The 14075-nt window shown below is 45.5% G+C and overlaps 1 protein-coding gene across 2 annotated transcripts in view; it reads left to right on the top strand.

Annotated features, from left to right (window-relative positions):
* The window catches only part of LOC126251716 (aminopeptidase N-like), a 291935-nt gene that overhangs the window by 102344 nt on the left and 175516 nt on the right, over positions 1 to 14075 (top strand). Inside the window, exon 1 of one of the 2 annotated variants that reach the window (XM_049952310.1) lies at positions 13271 to 13327. The exons of the other annotated variant lie outside the window; for it this stretch is intronic. The gene's annotated coding sequence lies outside the window, so the exon portion shown is untranslated. Of the gene's footprint in view, positions 1 to 13270; positions 13328 to 14075 lie in introns of those variants that run through there. 2 annotated transcript variants of the gene reach the window in all.

Here is a 14075-nt window from a genome sequence, read left to right on the forward strand (position 1 = left end):
AGTGCCCATAAAACCTCATGCATACAACATGCTGACAGCATTAATTTACAATTGCGACGGTCGCAGGTTCGAATCCTGCCTCGGGCATGGGTGTGTGTGATGTCCTTAGGTTAGTTAGGTTTAAGTAGTTCTAAGTTCTAGGGGACTGATAAGCTCAGAAGCTAAGTCCCATAGTGCTCAGAGCCATTTGAACCATTTGAACACTCCCGTCTTTCTAGATGACAACACGCGTCTGCACGAGCTCCTTCCTGGTCTAAATAACCGTCACACACTCTATAGCACTCCGGCAGGTCTGCTGAAGCACCCGATATTAGTCACAGTGAGAATGACCAGAATTATTTGGAACAGAAGGTGAAAATTAATTATCAACCTCTCCATAGTCTGACGGATCTCCGGGATCTGATCAGCAATGAGTGGGTTCAGCTGGTTATCTCATAGATGACGAAATGTTTTCGCCGAAATGAAATCTTATCAAGAGTGTTTACACGGTATTCAGCTGATTTCTTCTGGGGGATGACTAATTTTTTGTTCGGTATGCTTACCATCAGATTTTACGAAAAAAGGTCGTGCATGCGATACCAAAGATGACATAGGTAGATAGATACGAGAAATATCACACAGTGCCCATAAAACCTCATGCATACAACATGCTGACAGCATTAATTTACAGAAGAATCAGAAAGAAAATTTGTAAAGGTAGAGCTATCAGAGAGGCAGTTCTGACGCTGTGCTTGATAAGAAAGATGTAAGAAAAATCGAGAGAGTTTCAAAGCATTTGTTAACAGAGAAAAATCGTTGGACAACATACATTGCTCCTTCACGTAGGCTGTTCGATGCGGTCGTGCATCACCATTCATAAAAATGAAACCAGAGCTGAATACACCCCTCAAAAGAGGCACACGGGGAAGGAGCACAGTATCAGAATAACGTTGACCCGTGAGTGTACCGTATCCAAAGATTTGGAGGTCAGTACGCCGATGCAGAACTATGCCTCCTCACTTCATAACACCTGGACCACCAAAACGACTATGTTCGAAATGTTTCTGGGTACATTACGTGTTCCCCCCTCTCGCTATATGAGAGTAAGTCCAGAATTACTACTCAGACCTACTTTGCTCTCATCCGAGATAAGCACCACTTCTTCTTTGTCCAGTGCCTACGCTCTTGGCGTCATCACAAACGGTGCCGCCGATGTACGGAAGTCAACGGAACATAACATAGTCTCCAGAATGAAACTTTCACTTTGCAGCAGAGTGCGCGCTGATATGATTCTTCCTGGAAGATTAAAACTGTGTGCCGGACCAAGACTCGAACTCGGGACCTTTGCCTTTCGCGGCCAAGTGCTCTGCCAACTGAGCTACCCGAGTACGACTCAGGCCCCTTCCTCACAGCTTTAATGCCGACAGTACCCCGTCTGCTGGAGTGCTAGTTCTGCAGCAGCGCAGGAGAGTTTCTGCCAGGAAGTTTCATACCAGCGCACACTCCGCTGCAGAGTGAAAATCTCATTCTGGAAACATCCCACGGGCTGTGGCTAAGCCATGGCTCCGCAATAGCCTCTCTTCCAGGAGTACTAGTTCTGCAAGGTTTGTAGAAGAGCTTCTGTGAAGTTTGGAAGGCAGGAGAAGAGGACGTACTACACATGTGAAGCACGAATCGCACTATTGTAAAATGTTGCAGAATATAGGAGAAGGCGAACAAGCAGATGCATTTTCTTAGATTAGTGAAAAGCGTTAGATACTAAATCACAATGTCGACTGACGTCAGAAGCACTTTGCAAGTGTGTCACTGAAGAATTTCTAATAGAACGCACTGTACGTATACTGTCAAAAAAGAAGAGGAACTTCCTGTAATACCGAGGAACCATTTTTCGAAACTTATTGCTGAGCAACTATTTTTCGAGCTTGAGCAGTGGAAAGGATTAATGCTGTCGTATGAGGACTCAAATGGGACCAACTTTGGATGACATCTGTCTTGTCTGTAATAGTCTATCCCGCCATGTCTCTTAACTCTTGCACCTTACATTCACTTGAACTTTGCTCTACTCAAACTTTTGTGTCTAGATGCTCATTCTCTTCTCCATACATCTCTCTCCACTGACAAGTTAACTAGTGCTAAATGCCTCAGGATGTATCCTACAAATCTATCGCTACTCTTAACGAGTTATACCGTAAATTCCTCTTCTCACAATTCTATTCAGTAGCTCTTCATTATTCCAGCTGCCCATATGATCTTCAACACTCTTGCTGGAGCAACATATTTCAAAATCTATCCTCTTCTTAACTACACTGTTTATCGTCCGCGTCCCATTTCCGTACAAAGCCATACTGTAAACAAGTACTCCGACAGCACACTTCCTAACAAATTTATATTGGATGCTGATATACAAGGGCTGGACAAAAATAAGGAAACACGACGAGCAATTCATGCTTGAACATACCACAAATGCAGATGCTAGACAATCCTGCGTTGTTGTATGAGTACTTGAAAATGAACAGCCCCCACACAATGTGCTCAATACATTGCAAGTGTCAGTCAATGTCAGAACTGTGTTGTGTGTAGTTGAGAGTGCATTATGTCGGAGCCAAGTGAATTCGAACGCGGGCAAATTGTTGGTGCTCTTATGGTGGGTCTTTCTGTAAACAACAGAAGTGTCTGATGTTTCAAGAACCACCGTATCGAAGAGATACACCGCATACACGGAAATCTGAGAAATATTTTTAGCGTGGTGCAGCAGAGCCAGCAACTGGAAAATGTAATTATATTAAATTTCAGCCTCCAGCTGCATAAGCAAAGAAACTTTACCTAGGTTTCGGCTATAATAATGTTGCCTTCTTCAGAAATGTCACAATAAAAAATTAAAATAAAAGCATGTCAGATACTGATCTTGTCAGACTTAAAATGTTAGTACTACAGTACATAGTCATAAGACTGCGTCACTTCTACTAATGTTTTGCCGATAGGCCACACGATTAAATCTGAGAAACATCTTCCACCAAGACACAACACGGACGAAAGTGTATGTTGAGTGGCCGTGACAGGCGGCCATTGAATAGGACTGTGGCGAAAAATAAGAGGACAAAAGCTACAAAAGTCACTGAGAAAACAATTCGACACTCGCGAGTCCTGCCAATACCAAAATAACATGAAGCAGGGAATTGCAGGCGTAATTCCAAAATCACTGATCACTGATGCAAATGCCCGTAACAAGAAAACGTGGTGCTGAAGCGATAAAACTTGGTCTACGGAACAACGGAAAGAAGTCTGGTCTGACGAATCTTATTTCACATTGTTTCCAACTTCTGGCCGAGTTCAAGTTCCATGAATGAAACGTGGCGGGGCTTCGGTGATGATTTGAGCAGCCATATCGTGGTATTCCACGAGTCCAATGGTAATTTGACAAAGCCGCATAATTCGGCAAGGTGGTATTATTGTCAGCAATTATGTGACCAATTTGGCTGATCAGGTCCATCCCATTGTACAACGATAGGTTTTGTGTGCCCCAGTAAAAGGATTATCGCGTCTCCCATCGACACCACGGTCAACAAGTCTCAATATTTTTTTACTTTCGAGAGACGGGTAGGTGGTCGCTAGCCGCCTTCATCGTCTTACCTGAATTTTCCACTATTTTTCAGGAATAATGGTATATTGCCTAGAGAATCACACCGGACATGTATTTACACATCTCCGGAAAGAAATTAGTGTACGTGGAAGACGACGTCGATTTTGATCCGACGACGGCTTATGCCCCATGGGGTATGGCAGACGTACTAATAATGGTTTCAGCGTCGTCACCAACAGATAGCTTAATTGCATAGCTACCATAGCTCCAAATGTGTCTCACAGCCAGAAGGCTCTGTACTGTGCAGACATGTGAAGCAAGCAGCAACCATGACCGGGAGACGCACTCATGCTTCCTTCAGGAAACAGAGCGAGTTTGAAAGAGGTCAACCTGTGTCCTTCCGCGTGGAATGATGGTCCTTTCGGAGACTTGCAAGACAAGTTGGACGTGCTTCGCGAGTTGTGCAACGATGCTGGTATCAGTAGTCATGTGAACAATCTCACACCCGTAGGCGAGGCTCTGGACGACCACGCAGCACAGATGCCCGCCAGAATCGTCGTATTGTAAGGGCAGTACTGGCGGATCGCACAGCTACCACAGCGCAGATAATAGGGCTTGTGAGCTCTAACGTATCAACACGAACTGTTGTGAACTGGTTTTTAGCAGTGGGACTAAGGGCACGCACACCTGTAGCCAGTCTTCCATTCACGCCACAGCAACGACTGTCGCCGTCGGAGGATCACTTGGAACATGGGATGGTGCGCCGTGTTTTTCAGCTATGAAAGCAGATTCTGCCTGCACGCAAGTGATGGTCGTTTGCGCGTACGACATAAGCTTGGTGAGAGCTGTCTCGTAGAGTGCGTTAGACACACTGGTCCCACCCCACAGGCCTTATGGTCTGGGGTGCATTAAGCTACAACTCTCGTTCACCCTTGGTATTTCTGGAGGGGACGCTAACCAACACTCGGTACGTGCAGAAAATTGTTAGACTCTTCTTTTGGCGCTCTTCCAACAGGAAGGTGATGTGTTGTTCCAACACAATAGTGCTCGCCCACACACTATCCATTAAACTCTATGTGCTCTGCATTACGTGCAGCACTTTCCCTGTCCAGCACGATCTCGGAACTTGATTCCAGTCGAGTACGTGTTGGATATGATGGGACGAGAAGTGACCATGCGACTGGTCAGTGGACAATTCTCATACAGCTAATTGAGAAAGTCGAGCAGGCGTGGCATAATGTGTTCCTGGACGGTATTTGCCATCTGTACGATCGACTTTCTGCCAGAGTCAGCGACTACGAACGCCCCATGGAGGCTACACAGGCGCATCCTAACAGGATGCAGCCCCAAGTGATTAAGTCGCGTCGTCGGGGCCCGAAAGGGGAGTCGTCTGGTGGGTCCCCTGGAGTACGGAGCAGGTCTCCTCTCAGTCGCGACGCTGTTACTGTGATAGTGTTTACGGGAGATGACTTTGGCTACGGACTTGGACACGAGTGATTACACTTCGTTACGTTTCACCTTGTTTTCAGAATAAATCTTCTAAGTTATAATTAATTCTGATTTTCCACTTGGTAGTTCACTCTTTCAGAACCCCGCTCTTACTGTTGCCAGCTTACATTTTATGTCCACTTTATGTTTGCCCGTCACTTTGCTGATCAAATATAAGAATTCGTCTATTGTCTTTAGTGTCACATTTCCTCACACATAGAGATGATGAAAGTCATGACATACCTCCTAATATCGTGTTCGGATCTCCTTTTGCTCGGAACAGTGCAGCAGCTCGACGTGGCATAGAGTGAACAAGCCGTTGGAAGTCCCCTGCAGAAATATTGAGCTGTCTCTATAGCTGCCCACGATTGCGAAATTCTTGCCGGTGGAAGGTTCTGTCCACGAACAGACCTCTCGATTACGTCCGATAAATGTTCGATGGGATTCATGTCGGGTGATCTCGCGAGCAAATCTTTCGCTCGAATTGTCCGAAATGTTCTTCAAACCAATCGTGAACAATTGTAGCCCGCGCATAGTCATGCACAAGAATTCCATCGTTATTTGGGAATATGAATTCGATGAATGGCTGCAAATTGTATCCAAGTAGCGGAACATGACCATTTGCGGTCTAGGACCGTTTCAGATGTACCATACGACCCAGTCCATTCCGGGATAAACACAGCTCAAACCATTATGGAGCCACCACCAGCTTGCACACTGCCTTGTTCACAACTTGCGTCCATAGCTTCCTTGGTTTATGGGCCACACTCGAACCCCATCATCAGCTCTTACCAACTAAAATCGGGACTCATCTGACCAGGTCATAGTTTTCCAGTTGTCTAGTGTCCAACCGATAAGATCAGTCGCCCAGGAGTGAAGCCACTCACGTCGGTCGTCTGCTGCCATAGCCCATAAACGAAAAATTCGACGCACTGTCCTAACGGATACGTTCGTTGTACGTCCTACATTGATTTCTGCGGTTATTTCGAGCAGTGTTGCTTGTCTGCTAACACTGACAGCTCTACGCAAACTCCGCTGCTCTCGGTCGTTAAGCGAAGACCGTCGGGAACTGTGTTGTCCGTGGTGAGAGGTGATGCCTGAAATGTGATATTCTAGTCACACTCTTGACACTGTGGGGATCGTGGAATATTGAATTTCCCAACGATTCAGAAATGGAATGTCCTATGCGTCTAGCTCCATCTATCACTCCGCCTTCAAAGTCTTTTAATTTCTGTCGTGTAGCCATAATCGCACAGGAGACCTTTTCACATAAATCACCTGAGTACGAAGGACAGCTCCGCCAATTCAGTGCGCTTTTATACCATGTATATGCGATTCTGCAGCTATCTGTATATGTCCATATCACTATCACATGAGTTTTGTCTCGTCAGCGTATAACCAACGTTAACAGACTGACGGAAAAAATGGCGGCATCTAAAAATAATTAATGTAGAGTAATGAAGTTTCGGGAATACATTTGTCCAGGTAAGTGATTAACATTTCAAGATCATGTGTTTATGCAAGTGCGAGATAAGCAATTGCAGATATGAAATGATGATACAGTAATAGCCGTTGTAACCGCCAAAATGTTGAATACAAGCATGCAAACGTGCGTGCATTGTGTTGTACAGGTGCCGGATCTGAGCTTACGTGGTGGAGTTCCATGCCTCTCGCACTTGGTCGGTCAGTACAGGGCCTGTTAATGCTGATAGTGGATGACGCTGGAGCTGTCGTACAATGATGTCCCATATGTGCCAGACAGGAGACAGATCTGGTGACCGAGCAAGCCAAGGAAACTTATCGACACTCTGTAGAGCATGTTGAGTGGTATGTGGGCGAGCGTTATCCTGCTAGAAAACACCCACTGGAATGGTTTTCATGAATGGCAGCACAACAAGTCGAATCACAAGATTCACGTACAAATTTCCAGTCAGGTTGCACGGAATAATCACGGGAGTGCTCCTGCTGTAATATGAAATCGCATCCCAGGCCATAACCTCAGGTGCCGGTCCATGTGTCCATTGCTCCTTTACATTTTCATTCCTTTCTTACGAGTTCCGGGACCCGCTGACGGAAAACCTCGTTCTTGTCAGCCAAATATCGGGGTAGGGAAGGTCGTCGTTGGGAATATTTGCAAGAGGATCTCCAATTCCAGAATACGCTTCATTACCAAGGCGACATCCCGAAAGCGTTACGCGGAACCCGGTACTGGTGGAATCTTTAAGCAAGCTAGGAGCCGGAATTGGTAAAGCCATAGGCCACACAAAACGTAATACTTTATCCAAAAACAAGATACATTTATTAAATAAAAAAAATTTGGCAGATTATTGTTATAAATTTCATTTAACAAGTGAAATTAACAAGCTCAGATAAATGTATGGAATGACTGAAAAATATTCAACATCTGAATTTTAAGTTGGAATTAGAAATGATGAGTTAGCGTACACCTTGACCTCACTCAACTGAAAACAATTCGAAATACAGACCAGAGAAATATTACTTGATCACCCCTAAGCAATGAAGTAAAATGCAAATCTCGGCCAAATAACAGGTAGCAAGTACTTAGCTTCATTTTAAATTGAGGTTACTCATATTAGTTTTATGGAAGAATATATAAGCGCAACTTAAATGAGATCACTCTGAAGGTTTCACTTAAAACAGCTGTCGCAGTTCGGGATAAATAACTTTATTGCAACATTTAATCACATACATACGTATACACTACAATCAGAGAATTCAGTAACTAGAAAATCAATAACAGAATAACTAGCTACAGGCAAAGAATACAGCAATGTCAGCGATCGTCGATCTTGAGTAATAAAATAAACTGCACAAAGGTAGGACAAATTACGAACCAGCTCCAGACCTGATAGACGGAAATAACGGTCACATTATCAGTGTAAGATAGCGTTCCCAGTAAACTCTTTAACTTTAACCCAGCTCACCCAGGCCGCTGTTTAAGTCGGCGCGACAGAGGGTGCGCATGCCCTATATCGACACGCGAAGGAGGCTGTTGCTTAGCTACAGGCAAAGAGGTTATATTGCTCTTTTGATTTGATATCGAAACATCGTAAGATTCAGTTCGAAATTAATTTATTTATTTTTGGTGCAATGTTGTCCCATGTTTAGAATTGCTGGTCCCCCATCAGGTGCCTCCCCAGGTGTCGGTTAGGGGAATGCCTCACAGATGTGTGTGCTACAAGGGAAATGAAATACTCGGGGCAGCCAAACCAGCAAAGATATGGTGGGATGGACTCCTTAACTACAGAGAAGCCTAGAGGAATGGAAGCCCAGTACCCAAACCAGTTAAGGATAGGTGGGGCTCTAGAGACAAGGTGAAGCCAGCCTATCTAGAAGAAGAAACTTCGAAGATAAACGGGGGTGGCGCAGACACCGGCGGTGGCAGCCCTATCACTGGGCTCTAGCTCAGAAGACTGATAACCTACTATCTTTAACTATTGTCATTAAACAAGGAGACAAGACGAAATGTCGGCCGAATAAAATTGTCCCTGACAAAGGCTTGTTCAAGGGACTACTGAAGGGTTTACCAATTGGAACATGGACCATCGGGTCCTTCTTGACAAGAGGAATGAAACAATTAAAATATGTGTTCTGTAACTACAAATGCATCGTGACAGCCATCCAAAAATGAGAATTCCCCATGGGATCATGAAGATCGGTGATCAGTGCACTCTCTTTAACAGCCATGTGTCACCCTCATATTGGACCTCTGGAGTTGTTTTCGGTGTACATAAACTAATCTGCGTCTGTTACCAAGTGTATGCCAATAGATGACCGCATCTCCGTATAAAATTTACATCGTCAACTGCCACGCACCATCAGAGTACGTATATGATGAGCGAAAAACAACTTTTATGCTGAGATGGAGGAAATCATAGAGACCCTACCAAATCATTCGGTCCGCCGATTGTTGGGCGCCTTCGGGCACAAATTGGGAAGGAAGTAGAAAATCGGACGACTCTCGGCCCAGATGGTCTGCAGGAGGCAAGCAGTGAAAAAGGTGTCCTACAGATAAATTTTGCTGCCGATAGAAGAATGACCATTGACAGAATGTACACTCCTGGAAATTGAAATAAGAACACCGTGAATTCATTGTCCCAGGAAGGGGAAACTTTATCGACACATTCCTGGGGTCAGATACATCACATGATCAAACTGACAGAACCACAGGCGCATAGACACAGGCAACAGAGCATGCACAATGTCGGCACTAGTACAGTGTATATCCACCTTTCGCAGCAATGCAGGCTGCTATTCTCCCATGGAGACGATCGTAGAGATGCTGGATGTAGTCCTGTGGAACGGCTTGCCATGCCATTTCCACCTGGCGCCTCAGTTGGACCAGCGTTCGTGCTGGACGTGCAGACCGCGTGAGACGACGCTTCATCCAGTCCCAAACATGCTCAATGGGGGACAGATCCGGAGATCTTGCTGGCCAGGGTAGTTGACTTACACCTTCTAGAGCACGTTGGGTGGCACGGGATACATGCGGACGTGCATTGTCCTGTTGGAACAGCAAGTTCCCTTGCCGGTCTAGGAATGGTAGAACGATGGGTTCGATGACGGTTTGGATGTACCGTGCACTATTCAGTGTCCCCTCGACGATCACCAGTGGTGTACGGCCAGTGTAGGAGATCGCTCCCCACACCATGATGCCGGGTGTTGGCCCTGTGTGCCTCGGTCGTATGCAGTCCTGATTGTGGCGCTCACCTGCACGGCGCCAAACACGCATACGACCATCATTGGCACCAAGGCAGAAGCGACTCTCATCGCTGAAGACGACACGTCTCCATTCGTCCCTCCATTCACGCCTGTCGAGTCACCACTGGAGGCGGGCTGCACGATGTTGGGGCGTGAGCGGAAGACGGCCTAACGGTGTGCGGGACCGTAGCCCAGCTTCATGGAGACGGTTGCGAATGGTCCTCGCCGATACCCCAGGAGCAACAGTGTTACTAATATGCTGGGAAGTGGCGGTGCGGTCCCCTACGGCACTGCGTAGGATCCTACGGTCTTGGCGTGCATCCGTGCGTCGCTGCGGTCCGGTCCCAGGTCGACGGGCACGTGCACCTTCCCCCGACCACTGGCGACAACATCGATGTACTGTGGAGACCTCACGCCCCACGTGTTGAGCAATTCGGCGGTACGTCCACCCGGCCTCCCGCATGCCCACTATACGCCCTCGCTCAAAGTCCGTCAACTGCACATACGGTTCACGTCCACGCTGTCGCGGCATGCTACCAGTGTTAAAGACTGCGATGGAGCTCCGTATGCCACGGCAAACTGGCTGACACTGACGGCGGCGGTGCACAAATGCTGCGCAGCTAGCGCCATTCGACGGCCAACACCGTGGTTCCTGGTGTGTCCGCTGTGCCGTGCGTGTGATCATTGCTTGTACAGCCCTCTCGCAGTGTCCGGAGCAAGTATGGTGGGTCTGACACACCGGTGTCAATGTATTCTTTTTTCCATTTCCAGGAGTGTATTTCCCTCAAAAAGCGAGACATAAAATCACATAGATATTGTCAGACAAAAAACTCAGATTGAGCACATTTTGGAAATCATCGTTGGTGTGTCAAGCAAGTAAGGAAATTTCCCGGGGCTGATATGAATTTCGACTATTTTGCAGTGATTCTGAAACTGCGACTGAAACTACCCACCAAACAGAGAATGAGGAATGAAGCGATGGCTCATAATGACAAAGATATGCATGCAAATTAATAAGTGAGGCGGTGCTATCTAGAAAAACTCTTGGAGCACAGGAAGAGTTTATGACGAGAAATAGTGGTCACCGCAAGAGGCTACCATCACAGTGCAAATGAAGAACTGTGACAACACCGAAGATAATGAGAAAGTCATGGTTTGATGACGAACGTAAAGAGGCGGTAGGGACTAGAATGGCGAGAAGGTGATGGAAAGAAGAGAGACTGACAGAATCATAGAGCAGAAGAAACGAGAATGTGACAGACAACTAGTGAATGAAACTGAGAATACAAGGAAATTATGTCGCTCCTTCTTTCGACTGACAAATTTTGCGTGAGGTTTTTATAGACCGCAAACTTTAATCTTAATGGATGATGAGGAAAGAGTAGTTACTTCAGTGGAGATAGCAGATCACTTTGGAAAGTATTTTGACAAAGAACTGAATCATGAAGAATGGGTGGAAACCAAGGAACGGAGAGATTTCAGAAGGTGGAAGAAGAAGCCTTGAGCCGACATCGGATGAGATAAGAACTATTCTGGAGGCCCTTAAAAACAATAAGGCTCCAGGCGATAGTGAGATCAGTGCGCAGTTGTTTCGTTACGGTGTGAAGCGGTGGTAGAAGGTCTGAAACAGCTTATGGCAAAAATATTGTCAGCTGAGGAGAGCCCCGCAAAATGGAAGAAGGCAATTATATGCCAGACTTTTAAAAACAGCAATGGCCCGAATGCATAGGGATCTTACTATTGTAGACAGGATATAAAATTTACACCACTGTGATACTAAGACGACTAAAACCATTACCCGGAGGGATTGTAAGCACCCAAGCGTGGATTTAGCCCCGGACGCTCACCGACCATGTCTTAACATTGAGACGAATGATGGAGAAGGTTTACGAATTCGATAGGACCTGCATTTTATATCCATTGGCTTCCAGCAGGCGTGCGGCAGCATTAATCGACCAGCCATCGGGAAGTTAATACAGGTGTTCAACATAGCAATACATTAGGCTGATTGTAACTTGTTGCAACGGATCAAGTTGCCAAGTGCTCTTTCCAAATCAATTGTCGGCAGGATTCACAGTTAAGAATGGGTTGAGACAAGTCGATCCTCTGTCGCTAGTTCTGTTCAACATTAAGCTGGAAAAGGTAAGACGTGCGCTAGGCCTTAATAAGGCGGTTGAGATGGTTGGGAGTGAGACGATCCTTGGATTTGCAAATGATGTGGTGAGTTTGGACGAAACTCTGAATGGGATGACAGCACATACGTCTCGATTTATTATAGAAGCGAGCAAACTAGGATTACTGGTGAACGATGAGAAAACGAAGTATGTGATAGTGTGTCGTCGACCAAATGATGTGTATGTCATCCGTATAGACGGTCACAATTTTGAAAGTACCTGGGGTCAATATCGTCGAATAAGAGAGAGGGAGAGAAGTAAATTCGACAAAGAATAATAAATGCGAACCAGATGTAGTTTAAATCACATGACGCATTGTATTCCAGGAAATCAATATATAACTGTACGCGACACAAGTAAGACCGGTTACGTCGTGAGTTTGTGAGACATGTGCAAGTACTCAGACAATGGAAGAGCTCATCCCTGCATTTGAGAGGAAGATTTTAAGGAAAATTTCTGATCCGGTATACAACACAGAAACTGGAAGATGGGAAATAAGGCACAACGGAAACGTGCATATGCGGTTTAGGAATGCTGATACTGGAGAGTGGCTGAAAGAAGATAATTACTGTCGATGGCACATGTTCTCAGAGATGAGGGTACTCTCCCTAATACAATATTAGTACATCAGCGTACTGGTACGCGTCCATAACGTCGCCCGCGAACGAAGTGGAAAGACAGAATTCCAGTGACCGTAGAACAGCCAGCACAGAAGTAAATACGCACACACGTGATTAATTTTTTGTAATGTTACAGTCATATTAAGTCATGATTCGTGGACTGTATGTGTTCATCGTTTCGTTATATTTGCCGGTCGCTGTGGCCGAGCGGTTCTAGGCGCTTCATTCCGGGACCACTGGCTGCTACGGTCGCATGTTCGAATCCCACCTCGGTCATTTATGTGTGTAATGTCCTTAGGTTAGTTAGGTTTAAGTAGTTCTAAGTCTAGGGGACTGTTGACCTCAGATGTTAAGTCCCATAGTGCTTAGAGCCATTTGAACCATTCGTTATATTTTATGTTTATGTGTTTGTATATTTTTGTCTTCTGCCGTGGGCCTAAATGGCCTGTTTATGCGCAACAGACGATGATGATGAGGACGGTGTCTTCCACGGCCCAAGAAAAAAGCAAAATTTAGGTTTTTGTGAATGTATGTTTATGTGTGTTGCGCGTTATTTGTTTGTACGACCGTAAGTTAAGAGAGTTTTGTAAGATAGTGCTGTGCTATCGGTAACGAGCGGACTACCGTCGCTTGACGAAGTACTTGACTCTGTGCTATATGACAAACTTGTGATTAGAGTTTCGTAATCGCTTCTCGTACGGATAAGAGTGATAACAGTGGAGTAACGAAAGTGAGCGCTTACCGAGCAGACACCAGCCGCCTAGGTGAGTATAACCTTCAAGTAAAAACAAAAAATAAGCCTTCAGGTTTAGTCTCAAACGCATCTTAGCCAAGGTCATCAAAAATGACCGCCGCCGGTCGCCTTTTGTGATGGTAAAATCTCTTTTACTTCGGTTTCTGGCCGCCTAGCCACTAAATGTGGCCAGATGGTGTAATGAATGAATGGATGAATGAATGAACGAATGAATTTTCGGTCTGCAGTGGAGTGTGCGCTGATATGAAACTTCCTGGCAGAATAAAACTGTTTGCTGGATCAGGATTCGAACATGGCTCCAGTCCAGCAATTTTAATCTGCCAGGAAGTTTCATATCAGAGCAGACTCCACTGTAAACTGAAGATTCATGCTGTAAATAATTCTCCAGGTTGTGGCCAACGTATGTCTCTGTAATACCCTTTCTTCCAGGTGTGCTAGCCCCGCAAGGTATGCTCGAGAACTTCTGTGACGTTTGGGAGGTAGGAGGAGATCAGGTGTTAGCGGAAGTAGGACTGAGAGCGGGTTGCGAGACATGTCTGGATAGCTCAGTCAGTAGGTAAATGTCCCAGGATTGAGTCCCAGTCCGGTATATAGTTTAAATTTTCCAGGAATGTATGTTTGTAGCTTTGTGGGGCAGACTTGTGGATGTGATAAGACAGAAAAATCAAAACACGGAAGCTATGAATGTGGCAAAATATCTTAAATTACAATAGGTATGTCATAATGTCGACCAGGTGATATTACTTGCAGTTATTTGC

This window comes from Schistocerca nitens, chromosome 4 (assembly GCF_023898315.1).
Source record: "Schistocerca nitens isolate TAMUIC-IGC-003100 chromosome 4, iqSchNite1.1, whole genome shotgun sequence".
Classification (NCBI taxonomy): Eukaryota; Metazoa; Arthropoda; class Insecta; order Orthoptera; family Acrididae; genus Schistocerca; species Schistocerca nitens.